This window comes from Marmota flaviventris, chromosome 14 (assembly GCF_047511675.1).
Source record: "Marmota flaviventris isolate mMarFla1 chromosome 14, mMarFla1.hap1, whole genome shotgun sequence".
Lineage (NCBI taxonomy): Eukaryota > Metazoa > Chordata > Mammalia > Rodentia > Sciuridae > Marmota > Marmota flaviventris.
In genome coordinates, this window is record NC_092511.1 from 35,864,981 (window position 1) to 35,886,898 (window position 21,918).

Consider the following 21,918-nt stretch of genomic DNA (forward strand, 5'->3'; position numbering starts at 1 on the left):
TCAGATGCTCTTGGTTATGGCCTTTTCCTTCTAATTTCCCATTTTTAGAACCTGGAATGTCTACCTCCACATGGCTTTTTTGTAGTGCTGACAATCAAGCTGGGGCCTCCGAACCAGGCAAGTGTTCGACCAAGAAGCCACACCCCCAACCCATATGGGTTCTTCTTGTCCTTATCTTTTGTGGCAAGGCTGGGTCTCCCCCCGAATGCCCTGGGTTCGTCACTGGGCCACTTGTTATTATCACTGACTACGTGGAGCCACCTCTGTATCCCTCTCTCCCTCAGGCCAGTGTGCAGTCCAGGTCTGAGCCAGCTGTGCTCCTCACTCCCCTGAACCTCTGGAGTTTTGACCTAAAACAGTGCAGACACACCTGCTGTCATCCTAGTTTATGGGTCTGTCTCTCCTGTAGCGGGGCCTAAGTTCCTGTCTTCTGTTTCTCTCATGTGTTTTTAGGCATCAGGATGGGTGGATAGGAAAGGGATGTGGGGAAGCCCTGTGGATCTTGGGACTAGTACCGTAGCCGTGGTTCTCGTTAACCATTTACCATCCGCCTTTTAGGTGAAACTGAATCCTCAATCACACCTCCTAGACACTCAAGAAAATGGAGCAGCCGTCTCTTCCTTCACCTGGGCATGCTGATCCTAACCTAGAAGGTGTAGGTGACTTGTCCAAGGTCACAGAGTAAATAAAAGCCTCTGGATGCAGGACAGAAGTGTCGACACTGTCAGTTCCTCCCAAGTTTTTTTGGTTTTGTTTTGTTTTGCAGGCCTGGGGGTGGAACCCAGGGGACACTACCACCGAACTACATCCAGCCTTCTCCATTTTATTTTGAGGCACGAGCTTGCTAAGTTGCCGAGTCGTCCTCAAACTTGAGCTCCTCCTGCCTCAGCCTTGGGGGTAGCTGAGATTACAAGCATGTGCCACCGCTCCTGGGCCTCCAGTCCTTAAAGTTTCTCTGTGCTTCTCTGGTCCCATCCTGAAAGGGAGGGTAGGTTGAGAAGGGGTTTGATATGAGGCGCAGGGCTTGCTGTCACATCCTTAGGTTTGAGAAACTAATCTCAACCCACCCAGGAGAGGGAATGAAGAAAGCTGAGCAAGCCTCAGTTTCTGCCTAGGAAATGGGCCAGAAAGTTTGAACAATTCCACGGAAGTCTCGCTGTGTGAAACCCTCTCTCCTCTCCCTGCCGACCAGTATGGGCAGTGGTGGCAATCTTTAAGGAAGATGTCAGCAGGCTGTCATCTGCACAGCTGCAGACCCAGGGCAAGCTGTCCCAGCTACTCAGTTCTCATGGATTCTGGAGTTTTGGGAAGAAGGAGCAAGTTTGGGATAAGATAGAAGAGGGGGAGGTGTGGCCATGCAGAACTGGAGGGATTGACAGGGGAGCTGAGAAGGGGCGGTGGCGGTAGGCGGTGTGAAGGGTACATGTGATGGTGATGACTGCTAGTGTTTACTATGCCTCCAGCCTGCCACGGCCATGGCAGGAAGACATTTTGCTCATCATATAGATGCACAGACTCAGGTGCCGAGGTTCAGTGAGCCGCCCAGACTCACTGTGGAAGGATCAGCCCTGGAACCCAAACCTCAAACCCCACATTTCATGTTCTTTCCTTAAAGTCACATGATGATAACTTTGGGTTTGGATCTGGGGACCACTGTGACAGGACTTGTTTACCTAGAGAAGGGACACAAAGGATGTCAGGACAGGAGGCATATGTCCCAACCCCCACATCTGGACATACATATCAGGTGTGTTGCTTCAATGAGATGGAAAATCCAGGATTTGAAATCCAAAGATCAGGTTCATGCCCCTCCAATGATTGAGAGAATGGCCTCTTCACCTCTGTGCTTCATAAAATTCTTACCACTGTCAGATTTTGCAAAGAAAGTGTGCTATGTACCTAAGTCTTTCATAAGTCATTGGCTTCTAAATGAAAGCTAACGATAATTTAAATATTACGGTATCATTGTTATTGACCCTCCTTGTCTCCAGCTGAGCCAGTGGTTTTAAGGGACCTCTCTTAGAGGAGCATGAATGGCACAGGGGGCAACAGACTTCCAGAACTCCTCTCAGCATCAGGGTGCTAACAGCTGGCCATCTTTTCCATCCGTGTCTCCAGGGCACCCCATGCACTGCCTCCTCAACATCCAAGCACAACCATTTCTTTCAAACTTTCTCTTGAAGGAACTTCTGAATGTCTCTTGAAGATTCATTTCACACTTCTTTTTGTACTGGGAATTGAACCCAGGGATGCTTTACCACAGAGCCACACCCACAGCCCTTTCGGCATTTTGTTTTGAGACAGGGTCTTGCTATGTCTCTTAGGGCTTTGCTAAATTGCTGAGGCTGGCTTTGAACTTGTGATCATCCTGCCTCAGCCTCCAGAGTCATTAGATTACAAGTATGGGCCACCATGCTCTGGTTTTCATTTCACACCTTTAGAGCAAGGATTTCACAATCTCTCTCTCTCTCTCTCTCTCTCTCTCTCTCTCTCTCTCTCTCTCTCTCTCTCTCTTTCTCCCCCCACACATAGGCCCAGCCTCCCTTATCCGCTCTTCACTGGGAGTCTAAAAAACCATTTTCAAAGCATAAAAGGAAATACATAGGCTCTCAAAGGAAACCAATCATTTTGAAATGCAGTGATCACAATATTTTTAAAAAGTAGTGATATAGTAATATGTGCTTCTCCATTAATGGATTAAAGAATACAATCTAATGGCAGGACTAATAACCACTGGAAACATTTTTGAAACAGTGATGAGCATAGATAATATTTGCAGATACCTGCCACAACTGTTGTGGGATTTGAAATATCTGTTATCACTGCTAATACTGCTGGTCTGTTGCCAGCATGTGTGATGTAAGAAAAAGATGAATTTTAGTTAGAAGTTAGTGAAGATAAAAATATCAGTTTTTTTTCCCAACCAAAGTCATAGATTCCTTTGAATTGCATCCATGACCCTCTTGGGGGGAAAGGTTATCTGTGCACTCCATGTTCAACACATCTGTTTTAAAGCAATGATTCTAAGTGTGCTCTGAGGATCAGCAGTGTTAGCATCGCTGTTGGAGATGGGACCCTTGGCTGCCCACTCTTGCCCTTCATCTACTGAATCAGAAACTCCAGGGTGGGGCCCCCTTGAAGAGCCTGTAGGGGATTCTGCTCTGTGCTCAAGCTTGAGAACCCTGTCTCAATAAACTTCTGAAGAAGTCACAGTCCCTCTCCCCATAAGTCCTAGAGAATAATCTATGGACTAGTTTTCCTTTCTGCTTCCTAAAGACTAACCCTCAATTTGAGGTAGACTGTGGTTTAGAGTTTAAAAGCTGGAGGTCCTTGTTAATGCATAACGAAGTGCTACAATGTAGCTTCTGTCATAAGAGCAGAATAAAATATAGCTGCAAAGAGAGTAGTTAAGGTTTTACTCATTTATGTACATAAAAAATAATTGGGGGGCTGGGTTGTGGCTCAGCGGTAGAGTGCTCGCCTAGCACATGTGAGGTGCTGGGTTCGATCCTCAGCACCACATAAAAATAAATAAATAAAATAAAGGTATTGTGTCCAACTACAACTAGAAGATAGTCATTTAAAAAAAAAATAACTGGGCTTCTAATTATCTCCATAAAAGTGAGAAAACTTCCCTGGCTTACTGACACCTTTATTAGCACTAGGAAATAATTAGACACTCTTAATAGCATTCTAATGATCCCTAGAGGAGGGAGCCATTTGCAAAGCATCTGCCTGCCATTATTAGGTCATTATGGAGCCTTTCAGATCCAGTCTACACAGAGTGGCGGCATTTACAGACTCATCAGTTAGTAAATCTGTTCCCTTATCCCTAGCCATGCCCTAGAGCTTCAGCAGCATCTGACTCCATGGCTCTTGGAACAGGACCCTCACGATGGTGGCAGACAGTGCCTATCCACAGATAGGGGAAGCTTGGGGAACCCCATCTCTCCTCTGTTCCTGTTCTCTGTTCCTCCTTTGGGAAAGACTGCAAGGTTTGTAACACTGCAATTCTGAGACCCCAGAGCACAAGCTTTGAAGATCTGGAGGCCTATGGGTAAGCAGGACAGCGGTTTCCCACCTGGTTGGGAGATAGCCTCTCTGCAGATTTTGGCTCTTCAGGGTTGAGCATTAGGGCGGAATTTTAGGAAGAAACGGGACCTGCAAGTGTAGGGAAGTCAAGCCTACATTTCTCCAGCAGGTGGCGCCATAACTTTACCTTCTGCTCCTCGCTGGCGATGGCAGCTTTGAGTTTGCAAAACAGGAATGTGAACCGACTACCTGGAACTCTCTTCTCAGCATTTGTGGCTTTAATAACCCATAGAGGTCTTTTCCCAGCTGACCTTCTCCATATCACTCTGCTCCCAAGATCTTCAATATTTCTGTTTCTTTATCTGAGCATCATGAACAGTTTCTTACAAACTCCTCCATATCACTCTGCTCCCAAGATCCTCAATATTTCTGTTTCTTTATCTGAGCATCATGAACAGTTTCTTACAAACTCGTCAGAAATACTGGTTATTCTTCTTCAACTGGGGATGCAGCTCAGTGGTAGAGTGCTTGCCTAGCATGTATGAGGTTCTGTGTTCAAGCCTCAGTACTGCCAAAAAGAAAAATACTGATTATCCTTCCAGACTTGAAATGGTGAGAAAGAATTTGTGCAAGGCATAGATAATTAATGTGATCACTCTCAAATCCTTGGACTGTCCCCAGATCCTTCACCCTCCTTTCAGAGAGTTGCATCCAGATCTAGAGCTTCTAAAATTTACCTGTGTGTTCAACCTAATCATGAAATTTCTTGTCTCGCTGACCCTTTCATCTCATCTCTCAGAAGCTAGGGGGCACACTTCCAGATTAAGCTCTAAACAGTCTTTAGAAGGATGAAATTCTGACTGATAGGGTAGGGAACACACATTTTAGCATGTTTACACCTTACTATATGACGTAGGATGGTCCTTTTTCCCCCCTAGAATTTCAGTGTTAGTTCACCTAATTCAAGTGCTCCCCCAATACAGGGGTCCCTCCTGCAATGTGACAACCTTCAGAGTCCCTTCCAGTTTGTGGATGATGTTCATATCCTATTTAATGCTCACTGATTTACACAGGTGATGTGGTGACTCATCCCTGGAGTCCAGCTCCAAAGTGCAGGATCTCATAGTGTTGCCTGACGTCAAGCTCAGCACTTTCTTCTTCTTCCATGCTTCATCCTTTTGTTGTTGGGGATCAAACTCAGGTACCTCATGTATGCTGGGCACCCACTTTACACTGAATTGCACCCCCAGCCCCCCAGAACCTTTTCCTTGGCTTTTATCAAGTACTGCCACGGAGGCTGCCATCCCTCCCTCTCAAGAATGTCTGTCCCACTGTGAGACCTCTGATTTTGAGAAACACTTTCCTTATGTCTGAGTGTCCTGTGCAGTAGCAGGCCCGCCCTGGCCCCTGGGGACTCAACCCCCAGTTCTTTGTTATGCATGTCAATGTGGCCAGCTCACAGGGCCGTGACTCGGGCTTGCGGTTCCCTGTTTATCTGCCTAGAGCATATGTGTCTCTCGGGAACATCTTGACCTGTTGATAGGGGACGGTGACGTGACGGTAACCCAAGGACGCAGTTATTACTCTTCCCTCCTCACTTTTGAGTGATTTCCCGCAGCTGTTAAAAAGATATATAAGGGGAACAAATTTGGCAATAAAGCGCGCACACGCTCCCTCCTGGATGAAGAACCTTGGTGTCCTGTGTATTTTTTAACCCCGCCGTCCCTCGCCAGACTCGGCTCCGTTAGCCGGACGCGGCACTGTGCTGCAGAATAAATAGTGATTTAAAGCAATACCATGTCCTTATACCCCAACTTAGTAATTTAAGACAATAGCTATATTTTTATATCTCATAATTCTGGGCATCAGGGATTCAGGGAGCATTTGCCTGGCTGATTTTCCTGTCCCATGTAGCCCTGACAGATGTCAGGCGGTGGCAATTAGTTGGCCAGTGAGCTGGGGGAGGGTCCAAAACAGCTTCTTTTGCCTGTCTGGTGCCTTGACAGGGAGGGCTGGAAGTGGATTGGCTGGAATATCCACTAGGTCACCTCTGATGGCCTCAGGGTAGGTAGGCTTCTGGTGAGGAGGCTCAGAGCATCCAGAGTGAGTGTGCTGATAAACAACTAGAAACTGCAAGACCTTTCAGGATCTAGCTTGGAAGTCACAGGGCACCATGGCCACCACATCCTGATTGTCAAGTAGTCAGAGACCTTCCCAGATTGGAGAAGAAAGGAGATTAAATTCTATTTCTTGATAGGGCAGGTGTGTTTAAAAAAAAATTGCCACTATGATCTGAAAGCTTGTTATTAAATTGAAATTCTTTTTTTCTGTATCTGCCTCTAGTTTTTCCTGTATCTGTATCATTACTAAATCTAGCCTTTCTTCTCTATTCAAAACCTCTCTGTCTTGTTGGGGATATAAGCTCAATAGTAGAAAACAAGACTGGGGTTCTAATTAGAATGAGATATACTGTATGTTTGTGTACATATGTCAAAATAGACTCTGCTGTCATGTATAACTAAAAAGAACAAATAAAAATTTTAAAAAATAGTAGAGGACTTCCCCAGCATGCATGAGGCCCTGGATTCAATCCCCATTACTATAAAACAAAACAAAACTTCTCTGTCAAGATTCCAGGTAGCTATGACCCAATCTACAAAATTATAGTTGAGAATGAGACCCCAAATAACAGAACTTCCATTCATATTTTAATGTTACCTAGAAAATTAAAATGACACTTTTTAATATGTCATGGGTGAGTTGACTCTGGCATTCAGGCTGTATCTCAGTGTAAAAATATGCTACCTGTTGTATACAAGATATGCCAAGATAAGAGTGGATATTCCCCAACAGGATTGCCAGGGGAATCCTTAACCATGCATGAGCCTCATGCTACAGAGGTACTGGAGTTTAGACATGCCAAGATGCTTGAATCTGGTTCTAATTAAATTACCCCCCCAAACACAGAGCTTAGTAGGATTTCTGCAAGCAATCTGTACTTTTAAAAAACTACGCAATTAATCCAAGCAAAATAATGCAAAAAATGGCAGACGAGGCATTTTAATTCCTGGCTTAGATATTTCATTTACCCTATGATGACATAAAAACAATGTTATCCTAATTATATAAGGCAAAGAAATAATCAAATATTGAATCCATTGTTGTTATTGATGAGTTGTTAAAAATAAGATATTAAAAATGTTATAGTGAATTTTGTACCTCATCTAGTTCTAATTATCTTTGTGCTTTCAATGTATACAATATCATATATAATGTATTTAAAATGCTCATATGGAGGGGCTAGAGTTGTAGTTCAGTGGTAGAGCACTTGCCTAGCACATGCGAGGCACTGGGTTCAATCCTCAGCACCACATAAAAATAAACAAACAAACAAACAAACAAATAAATAAAGGTATTGTGTCCAACTACAACTAAAAAAAATATTTTAAAAATGTTCCTATAGAGCATGCTCAAAAAATTTTTTTTGGATGCAGCATATGAACAAAAGACTTTGGAATGGACTAGGGAGGTAGCTCAGTGGTAGAGTGCTTGCCCAGCATTCATTCCATTTTCAGTACCGGGGGGAAAAATCCTTTGGAAACCAATGGAATTTGCTTTCATCTTTCCATCAATTTAGAAAATATTTATTGAGTGTCTACTATATGCATGTATATACTATACCAAATGCTAAAGACACAAAACCCCATAGATCTTTACCTTCACATATTGTGGAAGGGAAGCTATGTTTAATAAAGTAGTTGGAATAAAGTGTCAGGATGAAATGGTTTATAAAGTACTGTGGGACACTCAAAAGCAAGGCAATTCCTGGGGGAGCTAATCAGGCAGGGCTTCACAGAGGAAGTGACATCCAGTCTGGGCTCAGAGGGAAGCCCTTGCCTCTAACCAGTGTGCAGAGGCAGACACTGTTCCACGTTTTTTGACCTCCAGCTCTGTTGTGGCTCCTTCTGAGTATAGTGAGCCATTCTGTAGACAGTATCCCAGAAAGCAGGGGAGGAAAATATTTTCAAACCCCTTCCTGGTGATACTTGGAACTAAACCATACACCCCTTGAGAGTAGGACGCCTAGCGTGTTATAGACTTTTGCTAAATGCTGTGCAATTGAACTGCTTTGAGTTTCTTGACCACAGATGCTCTCTAGCTATGCCTTTAGAGAGTAGCCAGCAATAGTCTGCACCTTCACCATTAGCTCTTAGCTCACGAGTCTTAGGTGATTCTCCACCCCCAGAGTGTCACTAACTTGCCTCCATTTACCTAACATTTTCTTGCCCACTCCCAAGCCTTGATGAGAGCTTCCTGAATTTGTTCTCATCCTCTTGGTCTTTCATTCGCTATAGAAGCATAGTAACATCTGAAAATCTAGATATGTCACTATGTTCTTCCAGAGCACTGATAAAAAATGAGACAAAACAGTTTTGGTTCTACAAGCAGAAAAGAAAATAAAGTCAACTCTGTTTACCAATAGCTCACCCCAAGAAAAAGCCTGAACTGAAAGTGGGAGCATCTCTGGAAGCCTGCCAAGGCTGGGCAAATCCATCTGGGCATTTGTGTGGCTGGAAACTTTCCTCATTATCCAAGCAATGCTGGAGCTTTTCTTTTCAAAATACCCAAAGTATACATACTTAAAATAAGGTAGAATTTTATTTCTCTTTCACTTAAATGAAGACTGGAGTCGGAGGACCAAGTCTCCAAAGTCACAGGCAATTCAGGCTCCTTCTGCCTGGCTGCTCCACCAACTTCAGCCCACTGCCTCATGGTCCAAGGTCCAAGTTCCAAGATGGCTGTCCCAGCTGCAGTTATCACATCTGAATTCCTATGATCAGAAAGGGAGAAGGGAGAAGAGAGGGATTCTCTTCCTTGAACATTTCCAGAAAGGTACATACATGCTTCCTATTACATTAATTAGCCCAAACTTAATTACATGACATATTTAGTCACAGGCAGACTGGAAAATGTAGTTTTATTTTGGAGGGCCACTTGCCCACCTATGGATTACAGATTCTGTTGTTAAGAAGGATGTGGATTCTGGATGAAGAGGGCTGATGGCCGACTGTGCCCAGGTGGGAAGGTAGAGCTGATTACCAGAAAGAAAATAGTACCACAGCCTAGCGGGCATACACAACACACATACACACACACACACATACACACACACACACTACACAACTAAGGAATATGAAAAGCATTTTTTAAAAAAAATTTCTTTGAGTCACCTAATTAGTCTATCTGGGATTCACTTTAGAGGAGAATCAGGAGGTTTCTCCTGATCACTTACTCTCTTCTCTCCCCATTACTCTGGACCCCTCCATCTTTCTACCCTCTGTCCTCTTAGTGTCAGTCCTCACCTTGCATAGGAGATGAAGGAAGGCCGCCTTTCCCAGCTCAGACTCAAAGGGCATGGCTACCAAGCAGGCCGACCTGACGACTGCTCGTGATGGATGCTTCTTGGGGCACTCTATGGTCGCCGGCTCTGTCACTTCCTTCTATTTCACTGAAGACCTTCCCATAGTTTTCTAATTGAGAAAACCACCCTCCCCACTCAATTACTGTGAATCTAAACACCGTGTGAGTTTTCCAGCGCCTCACTGAGAAGCAGTGTCCCCCTTTTCCTTGGTAGGATGTAATCACATATCACGTGGGGTCTGCCCATATCACATTCTGGAAGTGGGTAGGATTTTTATACATCATGGGTAAGATAGCTGCAGAAACACTGACCAGGAGATGCCAGGCTTGGGAAACTAACAGAGATCAGAGCTAAGAGTTCAAGTGCCCTTGTTCTGGATAAAATCCCATATTTGCCATTGTTATGTAGTTTGGGGAGTTGCCCCTGGCACTCGGCAGAGAGTGGACCTGGGGATTCAGCCCCTTTCACTAAAGGAAAGAAACCTGTGTCCATAGGTTCCCATTGGATCGAGGCTGGTGATAGTATCAGTAAGATGCTTTTGGACTCAGGCAACAGCATATCTAATAATTAGGTAACTCTTTGATTCACAGAAAAAAAAATATCTAGTGGTAGGGCAATCCTCAAGTGCAGCTGAATTGGGGCTCAGTTTCTCCAGACTTCTCCAAAGTCTGCTTTCCTCCATGTGTTTGCCCTACTCTCAGGCTATCTTTCCTCAAGGTGACAAGGTGGCCAAAGTGGCTTCAGACCACAACCTCCTATTACACAGTCCAAACATGGAGACAGAAAGCAATCTTCTCTTCAAATATATAGGAATATTTTGTGAGAATGATGGGAGGTGCCAGGGATTGAATCCAGGGGTGTTGTACCACTGAGCTACATCCCTATTCCTTTTTATTTATGTATGTATTTGTATTTTGAGACAGGGTCTTGCTAAGTTGCTCAGGCAGGCCTTGAACTTGCGATCCTCCTGCCTCAGCCTCCTGAGTGACTGGGATTATATATGTGCCACCTGCACCCAGAAATCTTCTCTTCCTTAACTGAACTTAGATAATATGTCTTTCACTTCTCTAAGAGTCAGCAAACCTAAACAAATCACATGACTCTGCACAGAATACCACATTGACCTAAGCCTGGGTTATATGACCATCCTTTTAACCATAACTATGGCAAGAGGGTGGGATTGGTTTGATGGTATTAGGACAATCAGGACTCTATCCTGAAGCTGGGCTTGGCATCAATACCACCCAAACCACGTGGCTGTTATACAAAGGGGAAGAATGAGTTTCCAAAGGAAGATCTTGGTGTTGGTAGGAAGAAAAAAGGGGGCGGGGCAAGGGGGCGATGTCTGGTATGAACATCCCAGACAGGATTCCTTACTTCTTGGTTCTAGTCTAATCAAGGGACTGTTGAGAGGGAAGGGAACAAGTCCAGATGAGCAATTAAAGCAAGGCAACTATGGAGATCCAGACTAGAAGACAGAGCCAGGAAGGCAGAGAACCAAGGAAAAGAGGCAGAGAGTATTGGAAGAAGTGATTTTTAGTAAAATCCCTTTTGAATTCTAGCAAAATTTTAGCTGTGTTATGAGAACAAGGGTAAGGCTAGTGTTAAGCTCCAAACTGGCCCTTGAAGCCATCAGGATAGTGTTAATCAGCAAAAAAAAAGTACCCAGGGATAGAGTCAGGGATCTGTGGACCAGGACCCTTCTCCACCAGGAGATTCTGCCTCCAATGTCAACCTCCATATTTCATGGTGCAAAAGAAAATGACATCTCTTTGCAACAGCCCTGGGGCATAAGAATGTGGTGCCCTCAATATAGGGAAACTGAGAGTTGCTTAGAGATGAATCTGAGTCTCCTTGGACTTCCTGACCCCCACTCCATTCCACTCCTTCTCTGCTCATGTCTTTCTTGCCTTCATTCAATTCCCCTTGATTCTTCTATTTTCCTTTTCCCAGTGATGCTTCCTTTTCTCTTTTCTTCTCTTCTCTTTTTTTTTCTTTTTTCCTCCTGTTTCCAAGTTCTCTCCTTTCTAGTTTTTTCTTCCTCTTTCCTTCTGACATTTCACAGATTTTGAACGTTTTGAAAGAAATTAAAAATCGATTGAGATTATTTAATTACCAATATGTAAAGTACCTGGACTCTCCCTTCCTGTATGTATTTGAGATGGACCAAGATGGATGATTACCAAGCGTGAAGAAAAGAGAGATCTACAAAACTATCAGAACCAGGACAACCACCCCATGTGGGCTCAGGAAGGTCACCCCATATCATTGAACCTTGACTTTCTCAACTGAAAATTGCAGAGATTAATTATATAATTTTTTTTTTTTTTCAGAAAAAAAAGGGCCCTTGGAAACTCTAGGACTCGGAAATGACTCTGGAGGCCAGTCACTTCGACTGTAGCTCTGGCTACTTGTTTGTTTGTTTGCTTTGTTTTTAACTTATTTTTGGAAATAAGTGGCATCTCTAATAGTGGGGTGGAGATCAGTGAGTGTTAATTGGTTGCTCAGGACAATGAGCAAACTGAGGCCAATGGCCTCTTCACATTGTGGCAGGAGAATCACAGCTTTATAAAACACCATTTACTATAAAATGGAGGGTTTTTGTTTGTTTGTTTTTGGTAGCACTCAAGGATATTGTCAGAAAGCAGAACTGGGAATGCCTTAATTTCTTCTGCATTTTTTTGGACAGCTTTTCTAGGTATAGAAGCTTAGTTAAAGGGGGTTTTCTTTTCTTTCTTTCAGCACTTTGAATAGGTCATCCTATTGTCTTTGGATTTCATGGTTTCTGATGAGATATTAGCTGTTAAACTTATTGAAGATCCTTTGCACATGAGTTGCTTCTTGTTATGGTTCGAATCTGGAAAGTTCCCCCAAATTTCATTTGTTCAGAGGTGGGGCTCTTAGGAAGTGATTGGAGAATGAATTGGCTCTGACCTCATTGGTGGATTAATCCATGATGGCTGAATGGACTACTGGGAAGTGGGACCCAGTTAGAGGACGTGGGTCACTGGGGGCATGCCTTGGGTAGGTTCATCTTTTCTCTTGTCCCCTCTCTTTCTCTCTCTGCTTCCTTTCTGCATGAGCTGAGGCAGCTTTCTTTTGCCATGCTCTTCCACCATAATGCTTCTGCCTTGGAACCAGTTTACCATGGATTGAATCCTCTGAAACCATGAGCCAAAATAAATCTTTCCTTCTATTAAACTGTTCTTATCAGGTATTTTGGTCACAGAAATGAAAAGCTGATAAAACACACTTCTCTCATGATTCTTTTAAGATTCGTTTTCTTTTGTCACTTTGATTATAATTTATCTTCATATGGATCTCCTCAGACAAGTTTTTCCTATTTGAAATTTATTGAGCTTATTGGATATGTAGGTTTTTCATTAGATTTGAGGATTTTTTTAGGGGGGGCGGCTAATATTTGGGGCTAATCCCCAAAGATTCTTCCTCTTCTTTCCTTCTAGAATTGTGGTTATTTTTTATGCTGGTATTCTCTATGATGTTCCACAGATCTCATAAGTTCTGTTAATTTTTCCTCATGCTTTTTCTTTCTATTGCTTAGATCAGATAATCTCAATCATCTATTTTCAAGTTGCTTATTCTTCTATCCCTTTGTATCTTCTGTTGAGTCCTTCTAGTGAATTTTTAAATTTCAGTTGTACTTTAACTTAGCTCTTTTTCTTTCCTCCCCCTCTTCCTTCTTTCCTTCCTTCCTTCCTTCCTTCCTTCCTTCCTTTCTTGTTATATTAGTACTGCCACAGGGATGCTTAAACACTGAGCTACATCCCAAGCCTGTTAATTTTTTATTTTTTGAGATAGAATTTCACTGAGTTGCTTAGGGCCTCGCTATGTTGCTGAGGCTGGCTTTGAACTTGTGATCCTCCTGCCTCAGCCTCCTGAGTTGCTGGGATTATAGGCATGTACCAATATCAAGCATTTCTATTTATTGGTGATTTCTACTTGGTGAGGCACAATTCTGATACTTCCATTAGTTCTTTAGACATTATTTCCTTTAGCTCTTAAATACCTGGGCTTTCTCAGTGACAGTTTCTACTGATCTCCATTTTGTCCTGTTTACCAAGCATAATTTTCTGTTTCTGTGTATGCCTCATAACTTTTGTTAAAACTGAATACTTTACTACTATGATGTGCCAACATTGGGAATAAGACTTTATCCCTCCTCAGCATTTGATTTTTTTTCTGTATAGGATTTATTTACTTAATGACTTTTCTGAATTAATTTAGTAAAGTTTGTAGTTTTTGTCATATGTGTGGCCACTGAAGTCTGTTCCATTAGATTTTTAGTCAACTAATGATTAGACAGCAATTTCCTTAAATACTTGGAACCAAAAAGCTCTGTCTTTGCAGAGGGATTCTGTATGCATGTGGAGTGTGTCTTCAACACCATGTCAGCAATTGTATCCCTCTGCTCTGGCCTTTATGTTCTTCTAGAGCAGAGCTTCAGGGTCAACCAGAGCTGAGAGCTTAGCGACTCCTCAGGTACTTACTGGGCATGCACACAACCTTGGACCTGTATATGGTGTTCCAGAGTCCCAAGAATATTGGAGCTTTACTCCCCAAAGCATTTCATTCTCCAAACTTTCTTCCCAAGAATTTCAGTTATTGTGTTGTTTGCCCAACTTTTATCCATTGTCTGAGGCAGCAGAAATGAAACCTTACCTGTAAATGTTTTTGATAAATGCCCCCTGGCAATGGCTTTAGCACAAGATAAATTTCAGTCAGGTAGGCAAGATAAAGCAATTCTTTTGAGCAGAACTTCTAGGGAGCCGCCAGATAGACCCACAATTTGAGTAAAATGAGGTCCATTCTACTCCCTCCTGTCCTGGTGCTGAGTGTGGACTATTCTTTTTAAGTCTACTGCTGAGCTGGTGAGTGGATGGCACTAGGAAAAGTAAAAACACTATCAAGTTTGCCATGGTTACTGAGATTCAGTTATTTTCTTTAATACACGTTCCTTGGTTTGCTGTAAGCTTTTAATTAGTTTCCAGAGTTCTGAAAAAGACAATTCTGACAGTTTTTTTAATTGATTTTTATGGAGATCTGGGCTTTTTGGAGTTTCTTTTCTTCTTTTTAAATTTTTGTTGTTGTTGTTTTAGTTGCCAATAGACCTGGTGCTGAGAATCGAACCCAGGGCCTCACACATGCCAGGCAAGCGCTCTACCCCTGAGCCACAACCCCAGTCCTGGAGTTTCTTATTCTGCTATTTTAACTGGAAGACTTTTCCCCAAAACTCATTTTTTTTTTAAATCCCAGCATATCAGCTCCAAGGCAGAGGGTTCAAATAATCGTCCTCCAACCCAGCTTCTAGGGTCATAGTGTCAGTATTGCATAATTTTGTCTTCTAAAGGAACAGTGCCCTTACCAATACCAATTGCCATTCTCAAGGTCTTTCCTCCAAAAATTCCAGGCTGCTTTCCACACTCATCAGACTTCCTCTGTCATGCCTGTGGAATGAGAGGCTATGGTGAGTCCTCTTCCTTTATCGGCAGGGGAAGCCAACTTCAAATCCTGACTAACATGCTCAAGGCCTCATGAGAAGATGGGGACCGGGATGAAGCCCAGATTTCCCAACTCCCCACCGAGTGCTCTCTTCCTGAGATGAAGCTGGAGAGATGTGTGCAGGTGCTCTGTGCCAGTGAACCTGGATTTTATCTTCTCCATGAGTTTGAAGTGCTGACTTCAGCTGACCTCTTCCTGGACCACCTTGCTCTCTGCCCATACCCATTCCCACACATCATGAAGTCAGGAATTCTTAGAACACTCTAGAACACTCAAACAAGCTGGCTTCCAGAGAGAGAGAGAGAGAGAGAGAGAGAGAGAGAGAGAGAGAACATTCTCACTCAAAGCATTGGTTCTAGAATAGTATATTTGTTTCAAAAGTTCTCTGCTGCTTGCTGTGGTTGTGGCTCACAGAATCACACAGGTGAGAGTTGGACAGGATGATCTTTCACTTCCTAAATAGGACACAGATCTAGTTATCTGTCTACATCAGGAATTCTCTGCTTGGCATGCCCATTCTGTTTACCCAATTTATTAATTAGGCTGTTGTGCTCCACAGGCTCATAAGGCAGTATGAATAATGCCTGTTGGGGCTTAGAGATTCACTGGAACTGAATTAAATTAAATTGCTGTAACAAATAGATCCTAAACATGTTGGCTCAAACTCAAAAGAAGTTTGTTTCTCTCTTACTTAATCTGGGGCAGCTGGTTTAGCTTGGCTGATAGGAGTTGAGGGGGGTGGTGTTCAGTGCTCTATTCCATGTGGTCACTTAGGGACCCAGGCTAATGGTAGAACTTCCATCTTCCATGCACAACTTACTAGATGGACTATCACCTCCTTCACATCTTCTCTGAAGTCTTATCTTCCTTCCTACCTTGTCCCTAACCGTCCTTGCCATTTCTTCCTATTTAATATTTGCTTTCAGGTGATTGCTTTATCTACTTCTTTAAAGAATAATGAATAAATTGAAAGTGAGACTTGATTTTCATACCAATGGCTCCAAACTAACATCAGGGTCTAGTATGTCAGTATAAATAAAAATCTCAAGTCTCTTCCCCCACCCTATTTTTCAGTTAGAAAAGCTACAGACTTTGGGGCAACACCCACAGACTTTTTATTCACCTTCTAAGGAAACTCTGGTTTTCAACTCATTTGGCTGAGAGACTTAATTGACATGTGCTAAGTCCAATTAGAGAATGAATCTCTAGATCTCAGTTCCATCAGCTTCCCCAAGCTCCCTCGGTTTGGGTATTCCTTTTTGTTATTTAAGGAGCAGGGTGTTGTGATTTTGAGAGACATTTTCTTGAGGTCTCTAAAGTACCTATACCTCCACCATGGCTGCCATCTCTCTGCATCCTACCCCCTACCCCAGGGGGACAATCGTTGCTCTCAGTTTGGCATCTGATATTTTCACCAAAACCCAATTAGTTTACCTCAACAATAGACTGTAGAGGAAAGAGCCCCCACTAGCCCTGTTACCTCGGGAAAGCTACACATAACAATATCCTGAGTCTCATTCTCTCATCGGTTGAATGGGGATCAAAATTACCTGCCTGTCCTATTTAATTTTGAATATCAAATGATGGGACTTTTCTAATGCCCTCTGGCCTCCTCTCCCACCCCATTAGGGCCCTAGGAGTTGAAGAGGGTCGCCCCCACCTACTGCTGGGGGAGGTGCCCATACTTTTCCCCTGGGTGGAAAAGAAAGGAGTCACTCACTTCTTGATTTTATATCCTTACACCTGGTTTCATTCCTTCCATTCACTCACTTCCTGAGTGCAAGTGACTCACAGTAGCTTTCTAGGGACTTGGATGGCTTTGCCCATGGTCAGTAACATATTACATACCTTATCTTGAAAGTGAAGATATCATTTAGGTGGAATTGGAGAACTTGAACCATCAACATCGTTCCAGAGAGAAGGGGATTGAGGGCTTGCAGTGGGGCCTAAATGTGTTGGGAGAGGAGTGGGTCAGATCTATTCTGGTCTTTAGAGAGAGTCGGGGCTCCCTCTCCCTCCTTGCCTCCTCTCACCCCTGTGGTAAACCGTGTGAATGGAATGATGCTTTAGGATATTACGCGTGTGAACACACACACACACACACACACACACACACACACACACACCATCCAAACCATCCCAGCATGACCAGCGCAGGGGCAGGCAAAGTGGACGTTCATCAGAGTCCCAGCATCAGCCTCATCTTCCGCAGAAGTGGCCAGATGGGGAGGGGGTACAGAGGAGCGGGAAAAGGGAATCTGCAGGAGGCTGACTGAGGTCTCAAGGTTTCATCTTTACTCTGGAATAATCTGCCCCATGAACCTCCTTTTGTGCTATTCCATCGTGACCGGTGAGGAAGGGAAGAACTGAGTAATTAGCCAAACTCTGGAGGAGATAAACTCTTTGCATCTCAAAGGTAAACTGAGCCCTGAGGTGCCGGCTCCACTGCCGCCCCTCCGCCTGCAGCCGACCCTGGTCCTGTGGTTCGCCGGGCTCTTGCGCTGCTGAGCGCTGTCCCTAAACCGGGTGGAGAACTCGCGCCCCCGCTGTCAGCCGGGGCTCCAGGACAAGGCTCCAATTTCCCGCACTGCGCTAGTGGCAGCTGACATCCAGGGAAGAACTTGTGGGCAAAATCCAAGAGACCAAATTCAAAGGCCGATCTTTCGCCGCTGTAAGTTCCCCAACCTGGCGCCTCAGATTCTCTCACCAGTAATACTAGCGTCTTTGTGTGGCTGCTGCGAGAATTAAACAGATACCAGGTGCGGCAGTGTCCGACTCATAGCATGCATTCAAGAAATGGTAGTTATGACCAGTTTGGGGACCAAAGAAGTCTCCACGGCCCCCCCCCAAAAGTTACTTGGCTAATTCTGCCAACAATGAGCTTTTGAGGAGTGAGAGGGCCCGACTGGGCGGACCGACCCTGGCCGGTGGAAAAACCTTGGGAGAAGGGAATGGAGGGCGGGCAGCTCCGCAAGTTCCCTCCGGTTGCCGCTCTCAGTGTGATAGACCCGCCACTCTTTGTAGACTCTCAGGTGGCTCAGTTACAACTCCCAGAGTGTAGCGGGGAAAGCGTTCTTCCAGGGAGCCCCCCAGAATCTTAGGTGTGAGCTTCGGTGCCGGGATAGGTCCTCCGCGCCACGATAGCTACTTGGGATTACAGAGTTGTGCCCATGGAGCGTCCCAAACGTCCTGGCTCCCAAGCCTCTGTCCTACGCACCGTCTGCTTAAAGGGGCGGAGAGACCAGGGCTACCCATCCCTGGGTCTTCCACTGTCCTGCCTTCAGATCCTGGAGTCACGTTAGCCTCAGCAGTACCGGGGCAGAGGCACAGGACCACAGCCCCAAAGCCAATCTCACTGGGCAGAAGAGCGCCGTGGTCTCGCCGAGTGCCGGCGGGACCTCAGAGGCCTGCTTCTCCTGTATCCTTCCCCAGCCGGGCGCAGCGGCAGGGACCTGGACACACTACTCCCGGAATAAAGGATCTTGGCGCTCTGCATTGGAGAGGGCCTTTGATGGTTCCTGAGTTAGCCTTGAGAGGGATAAAGGTTGCAGGTGTCCTAAAGAAGCGCCCCCAACCCTCCATATGTCAGCCCTTGTGCCGGCCTTTCTGGATTGTGGATCTCTCCTAGAAAGGGAGTTTTGGGGGCAACTAGGGGCACCTTCTGGGCCTCGTGAGGCCGATCTTCTTTGGAGCTACTGAGATTCTCCATTGCGAGACGGCCGCAGGAGGCAAATAGTAGTCGCGGCCCTTCTGCATTCTGGATTCCAAATGCCACCCCGGAAAAACCATTTCTGAGATCCCGCCGCACAGATCGCCTGGAAGTTTTGAAAACCGTCTCCTGAGATGAGGCATGGAGGGCCTTGACCCTGACACCAGGATGCCGGGTCTTTCCGGTCCAGGTTCGCCCCGCCTCCGGCTGTGACCCCCAGCGACCCGGAGTTTTTCCCTCTGCTCATGGCCAAAAATGGCTCCAGAAACAAGGACTAACTCGCGCCAGGTTGGGATCAGGCACTCCTGCAGTCCCAGGGCATCTACTTAGAGGGGGAGGGCTCTGGTGTCCACTGATTTTCCTGGCTCCCGCAGACACCCTGGGCACTCCCCTGCTCTTGCGCACGCCTGTGTTCTCAGCCCCTCTCTCAAGGCGCCCACGACCCTACCTACATACAGCAGCGCGGTTTTTTCCACGCTGCCGGCACACAGTGTCTCTCATGCCTTCTCACATCTTTCAGTACATCCGCAGGCACTGTGTGGTGGTCCCCCTCCAGCATCCCCTAGGCAACTCTGGGTGCTCAGAGACTGAAACACGAAAAAGGGAAAGCGCCAGTCTGAGTCCAACTCCACCTCGGTTCTTCCTCATCTGTCCCTCAACACAAACTCTTCCAGAGTTCCTGAGGCATCCCACAGGAGATAGAGCAGGTGGCGCTGTGAGGGCCGAATTTCCTGCATCCTGTCACTCAGCTGGCCTTTCCTTTTCTTACAGACCGGAATTGTGTTTCCGACAAGTACTGGCAATAACCAAGGACTGAGTACCTGCAGCCATGTTCTCTCCCCAGATCTCCCTGGCTCTGTTTAATCCTTGCCTTACTACCTGCTCCCCAGTGGGGCCACCACATAAGATGCAAGAAGTAGGGAAGCCAGTGTCCTGACCAAGGTCCTCATCAGGGTTACAGGGTGAGGGTGCGCAGGACAATGACTGGGAGCCCCTCCTGTCTCCTATATTTTGGAACTTTTCTGCCCCCAAGGAGATTTCCTTTCTTCAGTCCAGCCTGCTGCCCCTGAGCCTGTGTTTAGTTTATTTGGTTTCGCCCTTGAGGGCTTTGTGAGCATGGGACCTGGTAAAGAACAAATGAAGGGTGTTTGGGAGCGCATGTGATGAGGGGAGCAGAAAGGGAGGCTCTCCACTTCTAGTGGCTGCATCCCTTTGGGCTCAGGACAAAACCTGTGGCTTCAGAGCTGTCCTCAGGCAGAGGGCAGTGGTTGGGAGAGGGGTAACAGGACTTTGAGATTCCAGTTTCCTAGATGCCAATAGGAGTGTCTATATTCTCCAGGCAAGACCTGCCCAGTTGGAGTGCTCCAGCTGGTGTGCAACTGGTGCTAGCTACTCGGGGTTTTCAGAACTTCTGCATAATTTCCCCCACCCCGTTTAAATAAATATTTTCCCCTTCAGCTGTCCAACGAGGAGAAGCGGGAAATTGCAGCAAGTTGCCCCTGCTATGCGGCCTTTGGAACAGGCACCCCGCCCTCTACTGGCGCATTAGGACTCTGGGCAGACTCCAAGGATCCCACCTGGGCAGACGCTAGAGTGTCTTGGGTGGGATCCCTAATCAGCTGCAGCCTTGGGCTGGGACCATCTCTTTCGCTAGGACGGAGCAGTTAGGTATCCAGGCCTTTACACTAAGTCCTTCTGAAAGACTGGGCCCTGGTCCCCACAGGTCGGTGGGCAGAAAGTGACTGCTGGCAGGGGCAACAGTGTGGGTTGTGGATTTGCGTGCTTCTTGGAAAGAAGCCTAATATGTGTGTCGGCATGTGTGAGAGAGCACACGCAGGCTGGAGGGGGTCTATTTCTGCATTCTCTTGCATATATATCCAAGAGAGAGTGCTTGAGGACCCGCTGTGTCTGCAAATGGTAGGAGGGTCTCTGTGTGCTTGGTTCTATATTTTGATGCATGCAGGTATGAGTGTGTGTGACAGTCTATTTCTCTGGGTGGTCACTATGGATGAGAGGGTGAAAAGTTTTGTTGCCATCCAACAGCCGTGGAACATAACTGCCTGAATCAAATTAATATTAAATGTGTATGTTCATGTTTATATGAACGTTAATATAGTCTGTTTTCCTGTGAGTGTGGGACTGAAAAACAGGGAGTGGGTAGGGGTGATACACATATACAATATGTGTTTGTCTCATTTCCAGAAGTGAATATGGAAAAGAGTGGACTCTGACATAGCAAGGGGCCCTTTGGGTTGAGGAGAGGTCGTTTTGAGAAGCGGTTTTAGGCATGGATTGGGTTTTTGGACCTTCAGGCAATGGCTGGCCCTTCATCCTTCTAGGCTGTGGAAGTTAGGTCGCCCAGGTCCCACAAGCACAGACAGTACCCGAGAGGACCTGAGTTGTTTCTTGAGAGTAGAGCCTCCAGGAGAGGCAGAGAGAAGTACCCTGGCTGGAATTTCTCTCGGGGTGTAGAAGTGGACAAGCGCTGGGTGCCCAGGAAGGCGGAGACTCCAGCATCGTTGAGCAGTCCAAGCTGGTAGGTTATCTCCTTGAATTCCAGACCTGCACAGATAGTAGCTTCCCTAGTTAGGCCACTCAGAAGCCTGAGTCCGCGAGAGAATTCTTGATAACTTAGAAAGTCCGAGGAAAAAGGTCTTCTGATTTTGCCCTGATTTTACCCCAAAGCGCTGATTTTGCCAGAAAGGTAGTCCTAAGAGGTCCATGTGCTCTGGGATCTCAGCTCAATAAATGCCTCTTCCCCTCCATCCCTTCCAGTTCAGGGACTAGGGTGTCCTGGTTTTGGAGAAGGGTTTTCAGTACCCATAACCACTGAAAACCAACACCCAAAAGCCCCAACTTCCTTCTCGCAGAGTTCTTCCTGCTGCGAATCTGCCGGGACCGGCTTGGCCCAGCCAGTTAAAGGGGGCTAGAACCACAGAGGAGAGTCAGCGCTGAAGATTAATTCACAGCCACAGAAGCACCTGTGACGCACGGCGTCCCCTTGGCCTGACCTTCCGAACCCAGGTGCCCACTTACTCTTCATTTACAACACGCGCCCTGCAGGCCCAGCCGCTCGGTCGCCTCTGACTTTCTCCCCTGTTCACCTCCAGAGCAAACCGACTGAAGCATTGGGTGGGTGCGTGTACGTGAGCTCAGAGACCTTCGCTCTGCCGCGCTGTCCTACAGGCTACACGCGTACCTGGAGCCTAGGTCTCGGCAGCCGCCCCCCACCCCG